This window comes from Gracilinanus agilis, chromosome 4 (genome assembly GCF_016433145.1).
Source record: "Gracilinanus agilis isolate LMUSP501 chromosome 4, AgileGrace, whole genome shotgun sequence".
Lineage (NCBI taxonomy): Eukaryota > Metazoa > Chordata > Mammalia > Didelphimorphia > Didelphidae > Gracilinanus > Gracilinanus agilis.
The window spans coordinates 6901780-6922070 of record NC_058133.1 but is presented as its reverse complement, the minus strand read 5'-3'; positions in this window follow the sequence as shown (position 1 = coordinate 6922070).

Genomic DNA, 20291 nt, shown 5'->3' with positions numbered 1-20291 from the left:
AATGGAATCCAATTCAATTCAACAAGCATTGGTAAGTGCCTGTCCTGTGCCAGGTTTGGTGCTAGGTACTGTTGGCCAGTAAAAGAAAAATAGGACCCACTCTCTGCTCCACTTGGGGAGATACTGCATATGCATAAGTCAATAAATATATAGTTGGGTGAGTTGTTTTAACCTATGGTTTCATTGAAATGGGGAAAGCCCAATGAGGGAATTCTCCATGCCAATGCAGATGGGCATGTGCTCTTCAGCTCATTGGGCAATGGAGAAGAAGAGTGACTGACCCAGAGTCATGTGGACAGTGTGTCTGAGGATGACCTTGTGCCCAGGTTTTTCTCTTCCATATTTAACTGCCTCTCTCTATTTTTTTTTAATTTAAAAATTTTTTTAAACCCTCATCTTCCATCTTGGAGTCAATACTGTGTATTGACTCCAAGACAGAAGAGCAGTAAGGGCTAGGCAATGGGGATTAAGTGACTTGCCCAGAGTCACACAGCTGGGAAGTGTCTGAGGTCATATTTGAACCCAGGACCTCCTATCTCTAGGCCTGGATCTCAATCCACTGAGCTACCCAGCTGACCCCCTCTCTATATTTTAAAATAAAAAATCTATACAAAGTCATTTGAAAGAGGGAGACGCAGAGTGCCGGTAATGAGGAAGATGAGACAGAGAGGAGGAGAGATGGAAAGATGGCACCAAACTCTGCTTTGAAGGAAGCTGGGCTATGGAGGGAGTGGATGCCATCCATGGGAGATGAGAGATGGGATATTTGTCACTTATACCAGCAATGGCTAGAAGGCTGGTTTGATTCCAAAATGGAGACTGTAGACAAGGGACGTGGTAGGAAACAAGTGGGAGCCAGACTGTGGAGGGCTTTAAAAGTCAGGCCAGGAATTTTGTATCTCATCCTTGAAGATCATGGAGAAGGAAAGGAGTGATATATGCCCAGACCTGAGTTTTAGAAATATCACTTTGGCAGCTGTTGTGGATGGTAGGTGGGGAGAGAAGATGGGACCTGTTAGCATAGTCCCTCCTGGAGTTCAGGAACTCCTTCTTTATCTTTTAGGCTCCTGGAGTACCTATTCAATAAGGGATTCCTGAACAGCTAATGAATGAATGCTTAAATGGGAGCAGACCCCACACTAGCATTCTGGTAAATTTATAGTACAGAAGAGGCTTCCAGGGACTGAAAAAAGCTTTGTTAAGTTGATGGCTTTGCTGCTACACATTGTACCTTTTACTGACCCTTCTGCCGGAGAGAGAAAATTGACAGGCACCCTTGGGGGAAAATTGGTCCCCAGGTAGAAATCTGAATGTGCTCAGTGATCTAGGAGTTACCATTGTGGACAGAAGCACAGACTCCCCAATAGCCCTGAGGTCTCCTCAGCAACCAGTACAAAGTAGGAATAGAAACAGTGTAGAATACTGAGGATGCTTTCAAAGATGTCAAATATCATAAAATAATCCATTCATGGAACTGCCTGTCCTTTCTCTAAATCTCATCATCTTTTATTTGTTTACTGGAATGACTGGTAGTTTAGAAATGGGATGAAAGAAGACATAGCAATAAACATAATGGTTAGTATTTGCATAGCATTTAGAAAAACCTCTTCCTTCCATCTTAGAATCATTACCAAGTATTGATTCCAAGGCAGAAGAACAGTAAGGGCCAGGCAACTGGGGTCAAGTGATTTGTGCAAGGTCATATAACTAGGAAGTGTATGAATTCAAATTTGAATGCAGAACTTCTTGCATAATGTTTTAAAGTAGGCAAAATGCTTTACATATGCTATCTTATTGGATTCTCTCTCATTAGATCCTATTTGGCCCTGGGAGGTAAAGGCTAATAGTGCCTTTATTTGCAGCTGAGGAAACTGAGGCAAATAGGAATTATAGTGACATGACCAGAATTCACATAGCTAGTAAATGTCTGATGCTGGATTTGAACTCAAGTCTCTCTGACTCCAGGTCTAGTACTCTATTCACTTTACCACTCAGTTGCCTGGAATTTTTTGAGACAAAAAAGGGGAAAAAAGAAATTGAGTCTAGAGATGGATAGGACTTGCAGTATGTACCTTAGAGGACTGGAGAGAAACTCAGCTGAAATTATTTACTCTGAGCCTCATAAACCTTAAAGTGTCAGGAAAATGGAAGCAAGTCAAAATAATATTGTAGGCAACATTTTTGAGATTGAATTAAGTCTAAGAACCTTGAAGCGTCACTTAAATGAAAGTAATAATTGCTCAAAAGGGTTTGGCATGACTAATAATAAAGCTTATTGACTGACTTACTATCCATTCCAAAAAACCAAGTGGATGAAAAATGCCTACTCTCTGAACTATATTGTATACAGTTGAATGTCGGACATTCGATAGAATGTGTCCTTTAATGCCTATATCTTGGAGAGATAGAAGAACAATAAGCTGGGTTCAGAATTGAGGAAATGAAATTTTCTTTGGGAAGAGGGAAAATTATTTTAATGGTCCCAAGCTTCTCCTTAGAACAAAGGTCTATGCCGATTTTTAATACCAGTATTCTTCCAGTGATATCACATGGTTATAAGTCCAGGAATGCTATGGTGTCCAAACAATGGTAATCAAGAATCATAGAATCATAGGGGGAGAGCTGAGAGGGACCTCAGAAGTCACCAGGCCCTCTCTTTCCCTTTACAGATGAGTAAACTAAGGCCAGAGAAGCAAAAGAATACCTAAAGAAATGTCAGATGTGGGATTCGAACCCCAGTCCTTGAACTCCAGAGCCAATTCTCTTTCCAGTGTAAGTCAGAGGTGCATGATGGGTGTGGGTAGGCTGAAACTCATTGCAAACCAGGAACTAAAAGGGGTATAAAAGAATTCATTAGGGAATATATGATTAGAAAAATAGGTAGACCAGTTATCCAGAACTAGGAACAACTGATGGGTGGTGTCCAAATACTAAGAGAAGTAAAGGAAGTGCCCTGTTTTATTGGTTTGATCACCTATTGTGAGTTTATTAGAGGACAAGGATAAGAATTTCATTGGATGACCAGCTGGAAGAGTTTTAATCTGCATCACTGGAGAAAAAGATGCTTGCCATCATGTGAATAGAGACACTGAAGAATTTGATCACTAACAGTGGTTAGGATGTTGGGGAAAAAATGTCTAAAGTAAGTAACCTGAGAATGGCCCTTGATCCAATGATACCACTCCTAGACCTAAGCCCCCAAAAGATCAAAGAAAAAGGAAAGAATCCTAAATGTATTTCGAGCAGCTCTCTTTGTAATGGCAAAGAACTTTGAGCTAAGAGGGTGCTCGTCAATTGGAAAATGACCACAACATGGTGTATGGATGTAATGGATACTATTATGCTGGGTGAAATAACAAAAGGGATAGTTTCAGAGAAACCCAAGAAGACCTGATGAATTGATGCAGAGCGAAGCAAGTAGAACCAGGACAACTCTGAAAGTCTTAAGAATTTTGATCAGCACCATGATCCACCATGATTCTTGAGGACTGATGATGAAGAATGCTGCCCATCTCTTGACAGAGAGGCAATGGCCTAAATACACCAAATGAGATGAATTTTTGGATGTGGCCAATATGGACATTTGCTTTGTTTGACTATGTAAGAAAAAGAAATTCCTGTATTGGACTATTTCTGTAAGAATTTTCTTTTGGGGGAAGAGGGAGAAGGGTGGAAGTGAGAGAAAAAGATGTTTATTAATTTAAAAATGAAGAGCACATTTATTATGATGCCAAGGTAGGTGTCCAGCCTCTGTTTTCTCTTTCATGACTATGTATTTCATTCACTGCAACAGACAGAAAATACTTGTGGCTCTCATGCGTTTAACACTTACCAAATCTATCTTGGTAACCGAGGATATTAGCAGACTTTTATTACAGAAGAAGCTAGTCACAAAATTGTCAATTAATGTCATGACCCAGCCAAGATGACTCATCAGTGGCAGTCTGTGCCATTTTTCAGATGCTCAAAACCATCGTAAAATCGTAACATCAACACCCAAACCAGAAATGCTTCTCCAATGCCAGATGGGTCATACATGATTATCACCAGAGCTAAAGGATGATAGAATAAGGCAGAGCGCTGTGGGCCCAAACAAGCTCTTCAGAGAAGGCTCCATTTTTCTCTTTCTAAGATATCACAGCTAGCACCAAAGGAAGACTTATTTATAACTGTTCAAAAAGCTAGCTTTGCGATTTGTCATATGAGTCAGCATTTTAAAAAATCATTTTGCATTTTCAGAGAGCTTGGCAATTATATTATTATTTTATAATGTAGTTACTGCCACAGTAAATGGAAAGCTGGACTTACAGTTGGGAAGATCTGGGTCCAAGTCTTGACTCTGACACACACTCCCTGTATGACTCTGGACAAGTCATTTCACTTCTTAGTGTCTGAGGCAACTCTTAAGTCAAGGATCATCAAACTATGACCAGAGAGCTAAATCCTATCTCCTGTTTCACCCCCATCCCCATTTGTAGGGCCAGTAGGTTAAGAATGCTTTTGACACTAAAAAAGTGTCTGGACAGGCTGTGGGCTGAACCTGGCCCTTGTAGTTTGCTGACTTCTGCTCTAAGTCCTGACCCTTCAAAATATTTACAAATCTGCATTGGTAGAGTTTTCTCTCTGAGAGTTTCCTTCTAGTAATTCTTTTTTTTTTTTAAACCTTAACTTCCTTGGTGGAAGAGTGGTAAGGGTGGGCCATGGGGGTCAAGTGACTTGCCCAAGGTCACACAGCTGGGAAGTGTCTGAGGTCAGATTTGAACCTAGGACCTCCTGTCTCTAGGTCTGGCTCTCAATCCACTGAGATACCCAGCTGCCCCTCTGGTAATTCTTAATGAAATCTTAGGTGCCATTTAAAAAGAGAATCATGAACAGGCCTAGAGACGGGAGGTCCTAGGTTCAAATCTGGCCTCAGACACTTTCCAGCTGTGTGACCCTGGGCAAGTCACTTGACCCCCATTGCCTACCCTTACCACTCTTCCACTTATAAGTCAATACACAGAAGTTAAGAGTTTAAAATTTAAAAAAAAAAGAGAGAGAATCATGGAATCCTCGCTTGGCAGACAAAGTCAGAAATCAGGCTGGGAGAAGTCTTTAAGATGATCTAGTCAAAACCTATCATTTTAGAGATGAGAAACATGGAGGTCTGGAGAATGGAACTGACTTCCTGAAGCCCCAGCCATGAGTATAGCATGGAATTTAGGCACCGTACCTGGCAGGCATTTCATAGATGTTGTTTATTGACTGGTTAGAAATGAGATCCCCTGGCACCCTGTCAGTGATCTCTCCATGACTCCACATTGCCCTGCAAATGATCTTAATCTTTTTGGGACAGTGAGGTAAGTGCTACATTTTAAGCAAGAAGATTTGGGTTCAAATCTCAGCTCTGCCCCTACTTCCCTGCAGGACCTAGGGGAAATTGCTTCACCTCTCCAGACCTGTTTCCTAATCAGTACATGGAGAGGGTTGGACTAGATGACCTCTGATGTCCTTTGAGACCTGAATCTGTGAATCTGGAAACTGCACATTGCTCTTAGTAGACATGATAGGACTGGGCAGAAGGGCTTTAGAGAAAAGTTTATTCTGTTGGGAATTACAAACAGAGAGATTTTCGGTCCAAAAGAAAGTGTTTTCTCAGAAATGGAGTTGGGATACTGTTAGCGGAGACCCTCAAGCAGAGAGTGCATCGCACCCGCTGGACAGGCTGGAGAGGGGAATAAGGTGGGTCCATCAGGGCTAGGCTAGGTGGCCTCTGAGGTCTCTCCCACTCCAGGCTGGAGGCTGCCTACAGATTCCAGTGGAGGAATGGAAGCCAGCAACAGAACTCGGAATTCTAGAACGGGAGGGTGGCTATTAGTCCATCCACAGCATTGTGCCAGGCTCTCTGCTAAGTCTGGAGATACAGAGAAAGGCAAATACACAGTCCTCGCAGGGAATGGGGGAGAAAGCGTGTAGATGACTACGTGGAAGAGATGGAAGGCCATGGCAGAGGGGAGGCACTGGGCGTGGCTCCCATCCGGCATCCGCTGGGACTTGAGCTCTCCTGAAGTGGAGAGAATGATGAGAAGTCGAGTCAGAGGTCCAGAGACCAGGTCCAGAGGAGCCGTGCCCACAGAGGCCGTGGTCCTTGAGAAGACCGAGGAGACAGGAGGAGAGGGTTTGGACATGGTGGAGGGGGGAGTTGAAATGAAGAAGAAGCCCCAGCCATGTCCTGAACCCATTGGGGATGGATGGCCCATTCTAGAATTCTGAGGGGTCCGTGGCTGGCAGCATCAAGAATCGGATCAGGATGGAAAGAGCGTTAAAGGTGGCTTCTGAGTAACGATGGCCAAGAGGGTCCAACGAGCAGGGTGCCAGCTTCCCTTAGCCCTGGGCTTCAGTGGGGATGGGGGGGGGGCGCCATCCTTAGAGAGGGTGGCAGCGTCTTTCTCTAGAATAAGTCTAGGGTTCTGCGAGTCCCGGGGGATCACGGATTTGAAGCTGGGGAGGAGCTTGGAGGCCATCTGACCCAACGCTTTCCTTTTACCGAGGAGGAAAGTAGAATCCGGGAGAGGAGGCGACCTGCCCAAAGAGGGTTAAATGGAGGAACTCGGATCCTCTAAATCCAGAGAGCTTCCTCATGGGCCCCAGCAGAGGGAGGCGCCACCGAGCTCCGCAGAAATCCGAGACTAGACCAGGGAGGAGAGGGAGCCGGAGTTTGAGGAGGAGAACAGAACGCGGCGGCCTGGAAGGCCCCCGAATGGTCAGCTGGGCCGAGCACTCTTTCTTGGGTCTTATCTCCGATCTACGGCAGCAGAGGTGCTGTTTACATATTTGGGCTCTGCCAGGAACCTGCTCCTGATAGCTCAAACACAGCTGAACAAGCAAGCTGTGCAGGCGGCAGCGGCACGAAGGTTCCTTCTCGATAAGGCTCGCTTTCGGCGGGCACCTTCGGGAACAGCAAACAAGCCACTTGCCGGGCAGTTTTCCGGGTGAGCCACCACGAGAGCCGGCAGTAAAAGGGAGGCGAGCCGGGCAGCTCATTCCCACAAAGTACGGCGGTGGCAAACGGAGATTTCCAGTGACGCGGGGACCCGATCAGTTTCTGTGCATACAAATCGTCCTTCCCTCAAGAGAGACGCAAGGCTGGAAGGCCGCCCGTCTACATTCCAGGCGGAAGGACATCGTCTTCCCCCCAAAAGGAAGGAAAGAAGCGAGGGCAAATGCCGGAGGACTAGGAAAGGTCTAGTAAGGGAGACGGGAATCCTGATTGCGCGATGGGAACACGGGGCCCAGGGGAAGAGGATGGGAGGCAATATCGAGGCTTTGGACCGTGGGACGTGTATGGAGGAGGTGGAGCTGGCCTCTGCCAAGCGAAATGGAATACTCCGAGCAATCTGGATCATCAGACTCAGATGAGTGAGAGCAATCGGGAGACACGCCACGTGGTGGCTGGCAACTGGCAGATGCCAGATGTAGAGTGCGTTGCCTCCATCATTGGATTTGAAGCCAGGAAGGTGGGAATTCAAAGTATGTCTTAGGAGCTAACTAGCTGTGTGACCCTGGGCAGATCATTTAATCTCTCCAGACCTCAATTTTCTCATCTGTAAAATGGGTATAATAATAGTTTCTACTACCTCCCATGGTGACTGTGAGGTTCAATTAATATATGTCAAGCTCTTTGCAAAACTGAAAGAAATAGATAATGCTATTGTTGTTACTGTTATGTTCTTACCTGATATGAGCACTATGAAGATCTATTGTTTCCCTGGAGATACATCTGGGATGTGACAGAGATGGTGCTGAGACTCGTCATGGGGGGGACCGATATTCCCGATAATTTTACTGAGGACAAATGATGGGCCAACAGACACCTAGAGAGCACTAGGTTAGACCAGAGGCATCAAATATGCAGCCCACAAAACTCCCACGGACGAGAAACCAGATTAAAATGGAAAATTAAATGAAAATGGATTAAATTAGTTTAATAAATAGAAATACAAATTAATTTAATAATAATTTGACTTAAAATAATATTTTAGTAATAAATTTAATTTGGTTTAAATTTTAAAAATTTAAAGCAAAATGTTCAGTAAAATGACTAAAAACACAAGAAGACATAAATAATGTTGTCGTTTTCCAAGTCAACATGCTGCTGGCTTTGAAAACACCGTCTCAACCAAGCAAGCGAAGACCTTGGGGGCACCTTTGGTATATCTGGCACAACCACTAAGCAAGGAAGGGGCTTCTAAAGAGGTAAATGGGTTTCTCCATGGTCAGAGATCACGTTTCTAGAGCACCACCCAAAGTTTACAGAGTATGCAATTGCAGTTCATATTATTACATCCCAATAATCCCTGAGGAGGGATTATTATTATAATAATATAAGTATCATTTCCAATTTATAGATGAAAAACAGAAACTTTAATGGCTAGCATCTATATGAACCCTTTGTCGCTTGCAAAGCACTTTATACGTATCTTCTTTTATCCTTACAACACACAATTTCAGAAGAAAGGTGACATGGTGATGCCCATTTTATAGTTAAGAAAACTAAGGCAGCTAGGGATTAAATGACCTGGCCAGGTTCTCACAGTCTGTAAAGTCTGAGGCCAGATTTAAACTTCCATCTTCCTGAATCCAGGTTCAGTGCTTCATTCACTGTGGCACATAGATGTGAAAGTTAAATGACTTAATGCTATCCACAGCCAAAGAACCTGGTTGCAGATCCAAGCACACCATTCTTCCCTTTATTTCCTTCTTGCATTTTTTTTATTGTATGTGTGATATGTGTATGCATATGGAACTCTGGGTTGTGTGGCAGCCCTGGTAGAACCTTTATCAGACTATTTACAGCCTCAAGGAGGAGGGGAGGGTGTGAAGGAGAGAATCTGAATCGCAGATATCAGAAAATAATTGTCAACAATGGGTTCAACATATAATTTAAAAAAATAGGGCAGCTGGGTAGCTCAGTGGAGTGAGAGTCAGGCCTAGAGACAGGAGGTCCTGGGTTCAAACCCGGCCTCAGCCACTTCCCAGCTGAGTGACCCTGAGCAAGTCACTTGACCCCCATTGCCCACCCTGACCAATCTTCCACCTATGAGACAATACACCGAAGTACAAGGGTTTAAAAAAAAAAACAAAAATAAAATAAAATAAAATTCAGTAAATAAGAACCTAAAAAATGTCAAATGCCTTTCCCAGGGCTCAAATACTTGTGTAAGGAGTCCATCTTCCCCATGGTGAGACGTTTAGGATCTGTCTGAGGCCCGATTCCTACCCGCCTCTCTTAACACTAAGTGGAGCACTTTAGCTATTCTGCCAAACAGGCTTGAGAAAATCATGTAGGAATCAGAATTGGGTGTCTGGACTGAGGCTGTAGATAACTCTGGACCAGCAATGAAGGCAGCCTAAAAGGGCTGATAAAAACCCATTTGGAGAAGAAAATGAGATCAGGAGAACTTTAAGTGGAAAGTTAAGAGCCTGAGAAAAACCAACTGCATGCAGCGACCAAGCCAGCTATCACAGAGAGCAGCAGGTATAAATGAGAACGCTATCCGTGGGCCAGGAAATAACAGGAGCCAGGATCCAAGAAGAAAAGCAGCAGAGAGAGCCGGGGTGCCATGGAGCAATGCACAAAGTTTGGATAACAAACAAGGCACACTAGAGATCCTGGTGCAAGAAGGGGAACCGAGCACTCAGCATCATAGATCTTGCTGAGACTTGGTGAGATCACATTCTGGTTGGAACTGGACTACAGCATGAAAGGGAGTAGTCAATAAATCAATCAATCTGCATTGATCAAGTGCCTTCTATGTCCTGGGTACTCTACCTGGTACACACATACACATACACACAAAGGAAACGATCCCTAAAGCCAGCTAATTACATTCTTTTGGTGGCTTTTGTCAATAGTTCTCAAGCCTTTGGGGCTCAGGACCCTTTTTTAGTCTTAAAAATTATTAAGGACTTCCCACAAAAGGGTATCTATCTGTTTTCATAGATTATAAGCTATTGATTTTTACTAATAAATATGTTAGAAATTAAAACAACTTGGCATTATTGTGAAAATAGCTTTGACCTCATGGACCCCTTGTAAGGATCTCAGAGATGCCCAAATGTCCTTGGGTCACATTTTGAGAGAATTGCTGCCATGTGCAAAAAGAAAAGATAAAGGGCATAGGGTATAGCATTGCTTGTATTTTAGAGGCTATATTCATGTTTAAAATTGTTTAAAATTTATTAATAAAATTTATTTACAAATGTCTCAGCCCCCCTCTCCCCTCTCTATATCATAGAAGGCATCATCTGGGGGACAGACACCATATATATGAATATATATTATGTTTTTCAAGTTTCTATTTTCCAACTCATTCTCTGGAGGTAACATTCACAAATTTTCTTCAAATATTAAATCTGTAGCTGTGTATAATGTTCTCTTGATTATATTCATCTCACTGTTCATTATTCCATGTAGTTCTTTCCAAGTTTTTTAATTAGCCTGCTCATTATTTCTTAAAGCTCAGTAGTATTCCAGCACAATCATATACCACAATTTGTTTATCCATTCCCCAACTGATGAACATGTTATATTCAAACCCTGAGAATTGTTGGTCTCACCTTGATTGACAGGGGAGACAGTTGGAGACATCGGAATGTTCCCAGATGCTATGAGGCAAAAGTCGGTTGGCCTGAGAGTATAAATACCCCTAACAGCCATCTGGGAGGGGGTCTTTGACCACTGATCTTTGAGTCTTTGACCATTGGTCATTGGTTCTCTTTCTGAACCTCCCTAGATCTTTAGGCATTGGATTTTTCCTAGCTGTTTAGGTCTTTGGGTCCCTGGGTGGTGAAGGGTGGAAGGGAGGTCTGAAGAAGAAGAGGGTTAAGGTTTGAATACTTCCTAAAGGCTGTCAAGGCTAACACATCACAAACTGATAATAAGAAATCTGAGAGGAAATAATCAATACAGCTGCACCAACAGAGCAGACTACTCTCTCTTGTTTGGCAGTGGTCAAGCTAAACCAGAGGGGTTGTGAAGAACAATAGTTCCAGCTTTACTGAATCAATAGCCTCCAGTCCTGAGTGATTATAGATTATAGATATTAGATTGACAGGGTCTCCAATCCCCAGTCGGTATCCTGATTATCCTTTCCCTAATTAAGATCATAGATGAAGTGTTTAATAAGTACCTTATTGAGTCATTATATCACCACCCTTGGGGAGGAAGCAAATGTTGTCAGATGAACAATATGATTCAAGGCTAATCAGAGCCCAATAGTAATAACTGATCCAACCCCAGGTGGGACCTGAAAGGGTTACCCATCTACCTGACCATTTGAGGCCCTTCCTGGGCAACTGTTATTTAGAAGGGCAATTATAACATCCTGCAACGGTGATTGGGTTGGTGTTCCCCCATCCCTAGGGGGAATACAAAGGTACAGCTCCATCCTCACCAGTATCCAAATATTCCCCTAGTACGACACCCGTTCTTTATAACAACATCCCCTCAATTTCCAGTTCTTTCCTACAACAAAGAGAGCTGTTATAAATATTCTAGAACACAGGTGGGGAGGGCCATCATGAATACTCTAGAACACAAGTGGGGAGGGCCATCATGACTATTCTAGAATACAGGTGTGGAGAGCCATTATGAATACTCTAGAACACAGGTGTGGAGAGCCATTATGAATACTTTAGAACACAGGTGTGGAGGGCCATCATGAATACTCTAGAACACAGGTGGGGAGGGCCATCATGACTATTCTAGAACATAGGTGGGGAGGGCTGTCATGAATACTCTAGAACAGAGGTGGGGAGGGCCATCATGACTATTCTAGAACAGAGGTGAGGAGGGCTATCATGAATACTCTAGAACACAGGTGGAGAGGGCCATCATGACTATTCTAGAACAGAGGTGAGGAGGGTTGTCATGAATACTCTAGAACACAGGTGGGGAGGGTCATCACGACAATTCTATAACACAGGTGGGGAGGGCCGTCATGACTATTCTAGAACACAGGTGGGATGAGCTGTCATGACTATTCTAGAACACAGGTGGGGAGGGCTGTCGTGAATACTCTAGAACACAGGTGGGGAGGGCCATCATGACTATTCTAGAACAGAGGTAGGGAGGGCCATCATTAATACTCTAGAACAGAGGTAGGGAGGACTGTCATGACTATTCTAGAACACATATGGGGAGGGTCATCATGACAATTCTAGAACACAGGTGTGGAGAGCCATCATGACTATTCTAGAACACAGGTGGGGAGGGCTGTCATGAATACTCTAGAACACAGGTAGGGAGGGTCGTTATGAATATTCTAGAACACAGGTGAGGAGGGCCATCATGAATACTCTATTCATGGGGAGGTCGGGAGGGCTGTCATGACTATTCTAGAACAGAGGTGGGGAGAGCTGTCGTGACTATTCTAGAACAGAGGTGGGGAGGACCGTCATGACTATTCTAGAACACAGGTGCGGAGAGCCATCATGGCTATTCTAGAACACAGGTGGGGAGGGCTGTCATGACTATTCTAGAACAGAGGTGGGGAGGGGTGTCATGACTATTCTAGAACAGAGGTGGGGAGGACCGTCATGACTATTTTAGAACAGAGGTGGGGAGGGCCATCATGACTCTTCTAGAACACAGGTGTGGAAAGCCATTATGAATACTCTAGAACACAGGTGTGGAGAGCTGTCATGATTATTCTAGGACACAGGTATGGAGGGCCGTCATGACTATAAGAATTCCTGCTTGAGATAGTGGATGGATGTGGATAGATGTACAGGGAATTCATCAATCAATGTAGTTTTTTAGAAGATGTGCAGAATGTGGACACATAGTAGGAAATTTAGGATGAATGGCATGGCCTTGTAAGAATAGAAACTAAATGTGGTTTAGGAGCTATAGAATCAGACTTGAATTGTATTCTTTAAGTCTGGGCTCTGGCCCATAATTGCAATGTGACTCAATTAAATCCACTTCACTTCTCCGTGCCTCCAAGCTCTCTAGGAAGGTTCTAAGATATACTGGGGCAGAAGTGGGGGCAGGGATCAAAGAATGGGCAGGATCACTGTTCATGGCACATGGGATAAAGATATTTGAAGAGAAGAGAAGACAAGGGAACTCAACACTTATTGTGCTTCAGTTTTCTCTGTCACAATTTTGATTCTGGAAAGAATAGAATAAAAATGGTCTCTAGGGAGTAGACAGACATGCAAAAAGAAAGAGAACAAATAGTTGTCCTCGAAAAGTTCAAGTCACCAAGCAGGGATGAGCTAAATGTTTGTGTTCAATAGGTCAACAAGCCTATTTTCAATAGTGCCGACAGTTCGGCTAGTCTTACATGGCATAGTGGATGAAGTGCTGGACTTGAAATCAGGATGAAATGAGTTTAGGTTTTGCCTCTGACACTTCCTAGTTGTATGACACTAAGCAAATCACTTGATCTCTCAAGATCAGTGTTTCCTCTTTTATAAAGTGAGAATAATAAAATCTGTAGTAACTACCCAGAAACTGCCTTTTATGAGGCTCAAATGATTTCTCTCAGCTGCCCCTAAATGAATAACAATAGTAATAGTTAGCAATTAGGTGGTGCTTTAAGATTTGTAAAGTGATTTTCAAATATTTCATTTTAGCCTCACACCAATCCTGGGAGGTAGGCTGTTATCATTATCCTCATTTTACAGATGAGGAAACTGAGACAGACAGGCAAAGGTTAAGTGACTTGTTAAGACTCAGTTAGTAAGTGTCTGAGCCTGGATTTGAATGCAGGTTTTCCTCATTTCAGGTCTAGTGCTCTAACTACTGAGCCACTTAGCTCCCTCATAAATTTAGCATGTTTTCATGTTGTATGTTTTACATATTCTGAAATTTGCCCCATGTTTTTCCTCCCTTAATGGAAAGTCAGCTCCTTGAAGGCAGGGACTGTTCCTTTTTGGTCTTGGTATCCTCAGCACCTGGGACAGTGCCTGTAGGCTCCTAATAAATGCCAGTTTGCTTGATGGCACAATAATCTTCTTTTCAGACTTGCTAGCGCTATGTAAATGTTAGTCATTCCAATGATTCTTTACACCATGACAGGGGCTGCCTGGAGACAGGTGTGACTCTCTATCTGCCAGGAATAATTTTTCAGCCATTGCAATCAGAATGAGATGCCAGTGAAATGAAGGGCACTGAAGCTTCATTCGGTTTACTGAACAAAACAGCTTTGAAGCAAATATGTGGAGATGCCAAATATAGAAATGATACAGCTTTCATGATGTTTTCAGTCCAGTCCACGAGTCCAGGGATTCTTAACATGGGGTCCATGGACCTGCAAAGAGTCTGTGAATAGTTTGTAGGAGTTCATTAACGTGGATGAGGAAAAATGCATCTTTTTTCAATATAATTGTTTTCCATTGTAATCCTGAGTGTTTTTTAATGCATTTAATTGTCACAGGGATCCATCACAGCAACATTAAGAAGCTTTTATCTAGTAGGAAACTGACCCCAATCAACCAATTTGCCAGCATCTATGAAGCACCTCCTGTGCTAAGAAATGAAAAGAATGAAACAATTCCTTCTTTCAGAAACTCATATCCAGTCATCTACCTTGTATCTAACCATCTATAAGAAGTACCCCTGAATAAACAGAAAGAGAACAATTACAAATATCAAAAAGTAGTTGAGAACAAGACAGTTTGGGAAGGAGAGAACAGACACATTTGTGTGGATCAAGAAAGGCTTTGTGTGATGCTTGAATTTCATTTTGAGGAAAGAGAAGCATTCTATGAGGTGATGGTGAGAAGGGAGAACATTCCAGCGATGGGAAATAGCCAGTAGAAAGGCTTGGAGATGGGAGGTGGAATTCTTTATGTGAGGAATAAAGAGAAGGCCAGTCTGGGTATCTCAGTGGATTGAGAGCCAGGCCTAGAGACGGGAGGTCCTAGGTTCAAATGCGGCCTCAGACACTTCCCAGCTGTGTGACCCTGGGCAAGTCACTTGATCCCCATTGCCTACCCTTACCACTCTTCCACCTATAAGTCAATACACAGAAGTTAAGGGTTAAAAAAAAAAAAAAGAAAAGAAAAGAAAAAAGAGAAGGCCAGTGTGGCTGAGTGCAGAAAGGGTTAATGTCTAATTATACTGCAAAGATACTTGAGATCAAGCTGTGAAAGGCTTTAAAAGCTAAACTGATAGGGTGATGCACACATAATTATACAAAAGAATACATGAAAGAACATATAAGAAGGGGTCAAAGAAAGTGTAAAAGCTCCCCAAAAGAGAAGCCTCTTAACTTTTTTGTTTTTATGGAAACCAATGCATCATATCTGAAAGGGAGAGAAATCTGACACAATAACTCAGCCCAAACTTTAGAGAATCAGTTCTTTCTTTTGAATTCTCGTAGATCTTTTCGAGTGACTGTTGTAAATTGCAGCCCATTTTCAGAAATTCTCCTAAGAGAGTGAGATGAAATATTATCCAGCTTTCCCAAATATCCATTATCCAGCTTATGCCCAACATAAAACCTGACTGAATTAGTTTGTCGCATTCAAAGATGAAAAAAAGGAATAAATCAGGTTTCTCCTGAATTATGAGTCTATGTTAAAATCTCCATTAAATTTATCGCTTTTCAATCTACAACTAAATGGAACTTGTTATTTATTTCCCTTTAATATACCCCAGAATTTGTGTATGTTTATAGCATGTCATTTTAGTAATTTATATCCAGCAGAATCTCAGAGTACTTCACAAATACTTTATGATCTAAGCTATTATAAAACAAACATAGCTCATTATTCAGAAGCACATGCACCCAACCCATATTATTTTATGGATAATTTCAACTGCAAATAGTCTTTGATACCGAACTAGATTAAGGTTATTTACAAATGTCCTTCATTAATCACTTTTTTTGCTTTTCCAGAGAGATAAAGCTAGACTAGAACAAAAGCCAGAGTTTTAAAAAAACATTTTCTCAATCGACTATGAAAATTTTACACAAGTTTCTCAATTTGTAAAGTAAGAATAATAGAGCCTTATATAATTTAATTTGCACATTTTCCAGGTCAAAAGAAGTTTTTTGGACATTTCCTGTCATATGTCCATTACATTGTTCCATAGTGCCTTCACTAGTCGATGGACAAAGGAAAGAAATAGAGTCAACTGGAAATTTTGCCACTTTTCAAAATATAATTCGAGGGGGCATCTGGGTAGCTCAGTGGATTGAGAGCCAAGCCTAGGGATGGGAGATCCTAGGTTCAAATCTGGCCTCAGACACTTCCCAGCTGTGTGACCCTGGGCAAGTCACTTGACCCCCATTGCCTACCCTTACCACTCTTCTGCCTTGGAGCCAATACCCAGTATTGACTACAAGATGGAAGGTGAGGGTTTAAAAAAAATATATAATTCGAGTTGCACAATCCGAGTCATGATACTGGTTTATCAAATTTAGCTCAATCTCAGTTCAATTTGTCCAGAAACTCATTTTGTCCTCAACTACTTTTTGCTATTTTGTGAAATGATGGCAGTTTATCCCGAGAGTGTATGTAAATAAAACTGGAGGAGGGTCAACAAACACATAAAAAATGCAACAGATCTTTTGAGTTTCTTATAGGGATCTCTTTCATCAGCAACAGAACCACTGCATTTAAGCTTTATCTGACAGAGTATGTATGTTGCATATAAAAAATAATAATATTTAGCATTTTAGAATAAGCATTTGCTATCTACCAGACACTGTGCTAAGTGTTTTACACATATGAAGATGACTTTGGGAAAAGTGACGGAATTTATAATCCTATCAATTCAGAAGTTCCTTCCAGTGAGGCAGATGGCAACCTACACGTGCCTACTCATGATATGTGAGTCTTCTACATCTTCTCCCAAATGTTCATCATGGGGATCTTTCCTACATGTTGGGTGACATACTGCCCCTGCTTGGGACCTTGCTAGACTCTACCTTGATCACATGACATTTGGGGTGCCATGCTCAATTCTGGGCACCACAGTTTAGAAAAGACATGAGTTAGCTGGACCATAAAACATATAAATATATATGTGTGTATGTATACATGTTCACTAGTATTAGACAAATTACACAATAATTAAGCATGCTTTGCTCTATGTCTGTGAAATTTGAGAAGTTTTTAGGACAATGACCATCAGGGAACTTTCCAAGGTTGGAGCAGGAAGCTATTCCAAGTCCAGGGCCTCTTGGATATAGTCACGCAGGTTGGCTTTAAAGCCAACCTCCATCTCTTCTCTCTTACTCCATCTCTTGTCTCTCTCTATTATGCAAGCTCTCCTTTGTGCCCAGGATGCACCTTCTTCTCAAGGATGCTAAGATGCTGATGCTGAGAACCCCTACCTTCTCACAAGGCTGAAATGGGGTACCAGCCCGAGGCAGTGTGATATGATGGCTAGGGTGCTGGTCTTGGAGTCCTGAAGACCTTGGTTTGAATCCTGCCTCTGATATTTGTTAGCTGTGTCATCTAGGACAAGACACTCAGTCTTTTCTAAGCTTCGGTTTCCTCATCTGTAAAAGGGAGCTATAATAGCATTTGCCTTACAAGATTTTTTTAAAACCTTCACCTTCTGTCTTGGAGTCAATACTGTGTATTGGCTCCTAGGTGGAAGAGTGGTAAGGGTGGGCAATGGTGGTTAAGTGACTTGCCCAGGGTCACACAGCTGGGAAGTGTCTGAGGCCGGATTTGAACCTAGGACCTCCCGTGCCTTACAAGATTGGTTTGAAGATCAAATGAGACAGAAGAAATAATGTGCCTCAGCATCCTGAAGTGCTCTCTAAATGCTACTTAGATTTATCATTCATTAGACAGTGGACTTCCGTTTCTTCATAGGATTTGGAAGTTGATATCGATGCCAATGGCCCTTGAGGTTGACTGAAGATCTAAAACTGTGGTCATGAAATCCTTCCCCATCCCTTGGTTGGAAATGTTCTTTCCCTTCTCAGATGGCCTTGCGTGAAGGATCTGCGCTCATGTTCTGTGTCCTCAGAGGGAGGTGGCTCCTTGAGGACACGATTGTTTGGGTTTAGATTTTGTATTCCTGGATGTGGCATAGTGCCCTGAAATAGTGGGTGCTAAAGAAAATTTTAATAATAATTTTTAATAATTTTAATAATTTCAATAATAATAAAAATAAAGATGGTTTTTTAAAGCCTTTGTTGTAAGGGAAAGTTCCCTGGATCCAGATCCAGAGTAAGCATATTGGTTATAGTTGTCTGGATTAATGCATGTAACACACATTAATTGAGGTGCTATATTAATTTATGATAGAATATGTAATCCATATTAATACATGTGACATGCATTAACATATATGACACATTCATGTGTAACACGTATTGCTATGTATACCATGTATCAATTAATAGAACAATATACAATGGAATGAATGATAATTATGCAATTACACACAATGTAATTAGATTTTAAAAAAAATCCAATTCCACCCTTCCCAGGAGCATCTCTATTGCCTAAAGTGAGGACCAGCCCTATTTGGTTAGCCAGGATTTGCTTTGTAGCAGATGCCTGTTTGTTTGCTTGCTTCTTCTTTATCAGTTCTAGTGAGAATAAATAAATGCAAAAATGACCTGTTGGGTGCCTCTACCGCAATTCAAACTAATCAGCAGCTGCCTTCTGTTCAGGAAAATGAGTAGGATCCAGGGGTGCCTGACCACCAGGGCAGAGCTGCTGAGCGTTACAGGGGCTCTGCACTCCCAGGGAGCCAGGACTTACTCTGCCCTCACCATCATCTAATTAGTTATCTCTGCCCAGTGACCATGCATCCAGACACCTGTCATTTCTGCCGAGATGCTCTCTGCCCAAGCTGGCTCTCCCTGGGTCTAACAACTGGCATTTGTATTGGGTTTTAGAGGCTGGAAAACTCTTTATGGGTCTGAGGTCATTGGATCCTCTCAATGGTACTGTAAGATCCTTTTTAGGGGGTTTATTTTCCTCATTTTATGTGACAAAACTGAGCCTCAGAGAACTGAAATTAGTCAGACAATTAGCACTTTGAGAGTCCCAACGCAATTTTGCAGACATGAGACTGGAGGTCTACAGATTTTTCTAAATTAAATTAATAAAAATTTTACTGCCCATTGAGTTAATGTCTTTTGGCTACTCTATCATACTGGCTTGTCCTATGAACTCAAGCTGGAAATTCAATACTATCCAAGGTAGAAAAGCTGAGGTAAGAGCTAGGCAATGGAGGTTAAGTGACTTGCCCAGGGTCACACAGCTAGAAAGTGTCTGAGGCCAGATTTGAACCTCCCATCTCTAGACTTGGCTCTCAATCCACTGAGCCCCCTGGATAATTTCTGCACCTACCCTCAAGATCTTTTTAAAGAAACTGCCATGCCTCTTGTATCTTGTACTTATGAAATTGATTTTTTGTGCCCCATTGTAGGATGTTACATTTATCCCTACTGAATTTCACTGTATTAGATCCAGCCCAATGTTCTTGCCTAGAGATTTTTAGTTTTTTTTTTTTATCTCTGAAATCCTTTATGCTCTTAAAAATTATTGATGAACCCTGAGCAAGAATTTTCTTTTATGTGGGTTATATCTCTCTCTATTTAACATATGTGAAATTAAAATATGTTGGTATTTTTTCATAAAAATATTTTAGGCTTCATAGACCCCTTGGAAGGGTCTCAGGGACCCTAAGATGCCCTTGAAAACCATTGTTCTAACTTGTCTCAATTTTTCTGGAGTCTAACTCTGTTGCCTGATTTGTTGGCTATTTCTTAAAGCTTTTTTCCCCCAGCAAATGTGAAGAATGTGCCAATGAATGAATGAATGAATGAATGAATGAATAAAACACTGATTAAGTCACTCAATAAGTGTCCTAAGTATCAGGGATACAAAAACAATTTTTTCAACTAGGTCTTTATCCAAGTTCTTGATAAAAAAAAACAAAGTGCAATAGCTGAGATCCCTGGGATATAATACCGGAGACCCCTTGTAAAGCTGAAATTGAATCATCATCATCTTTTCTTTGAGTCCCATCCTTCGACCAAGTGGAAATCAAGAGGGCTGCCCAGTCTCTGTCTCTGCATCACTTTCTACCGTGAGTGAGTACAGGACTAAGGTTAGATACTTGGTCACAAACTTTGCCAAAATTGCAGTAGCCCTGATCCACCGCATTCTTTTGAGCTGCTAGTTTAGAAAGTTTGTCAAAAAGAAAGGAAGGAAGGAAGAAAGGAAGAAAGAAAAAGAAAGAAAGAAAGAAAGAAAGAAAGAAAGAAAGAAAGAAAGAAAGAAAGAAAGAAAGAAAGAAAGAAAGAAAGAAAGAAAGG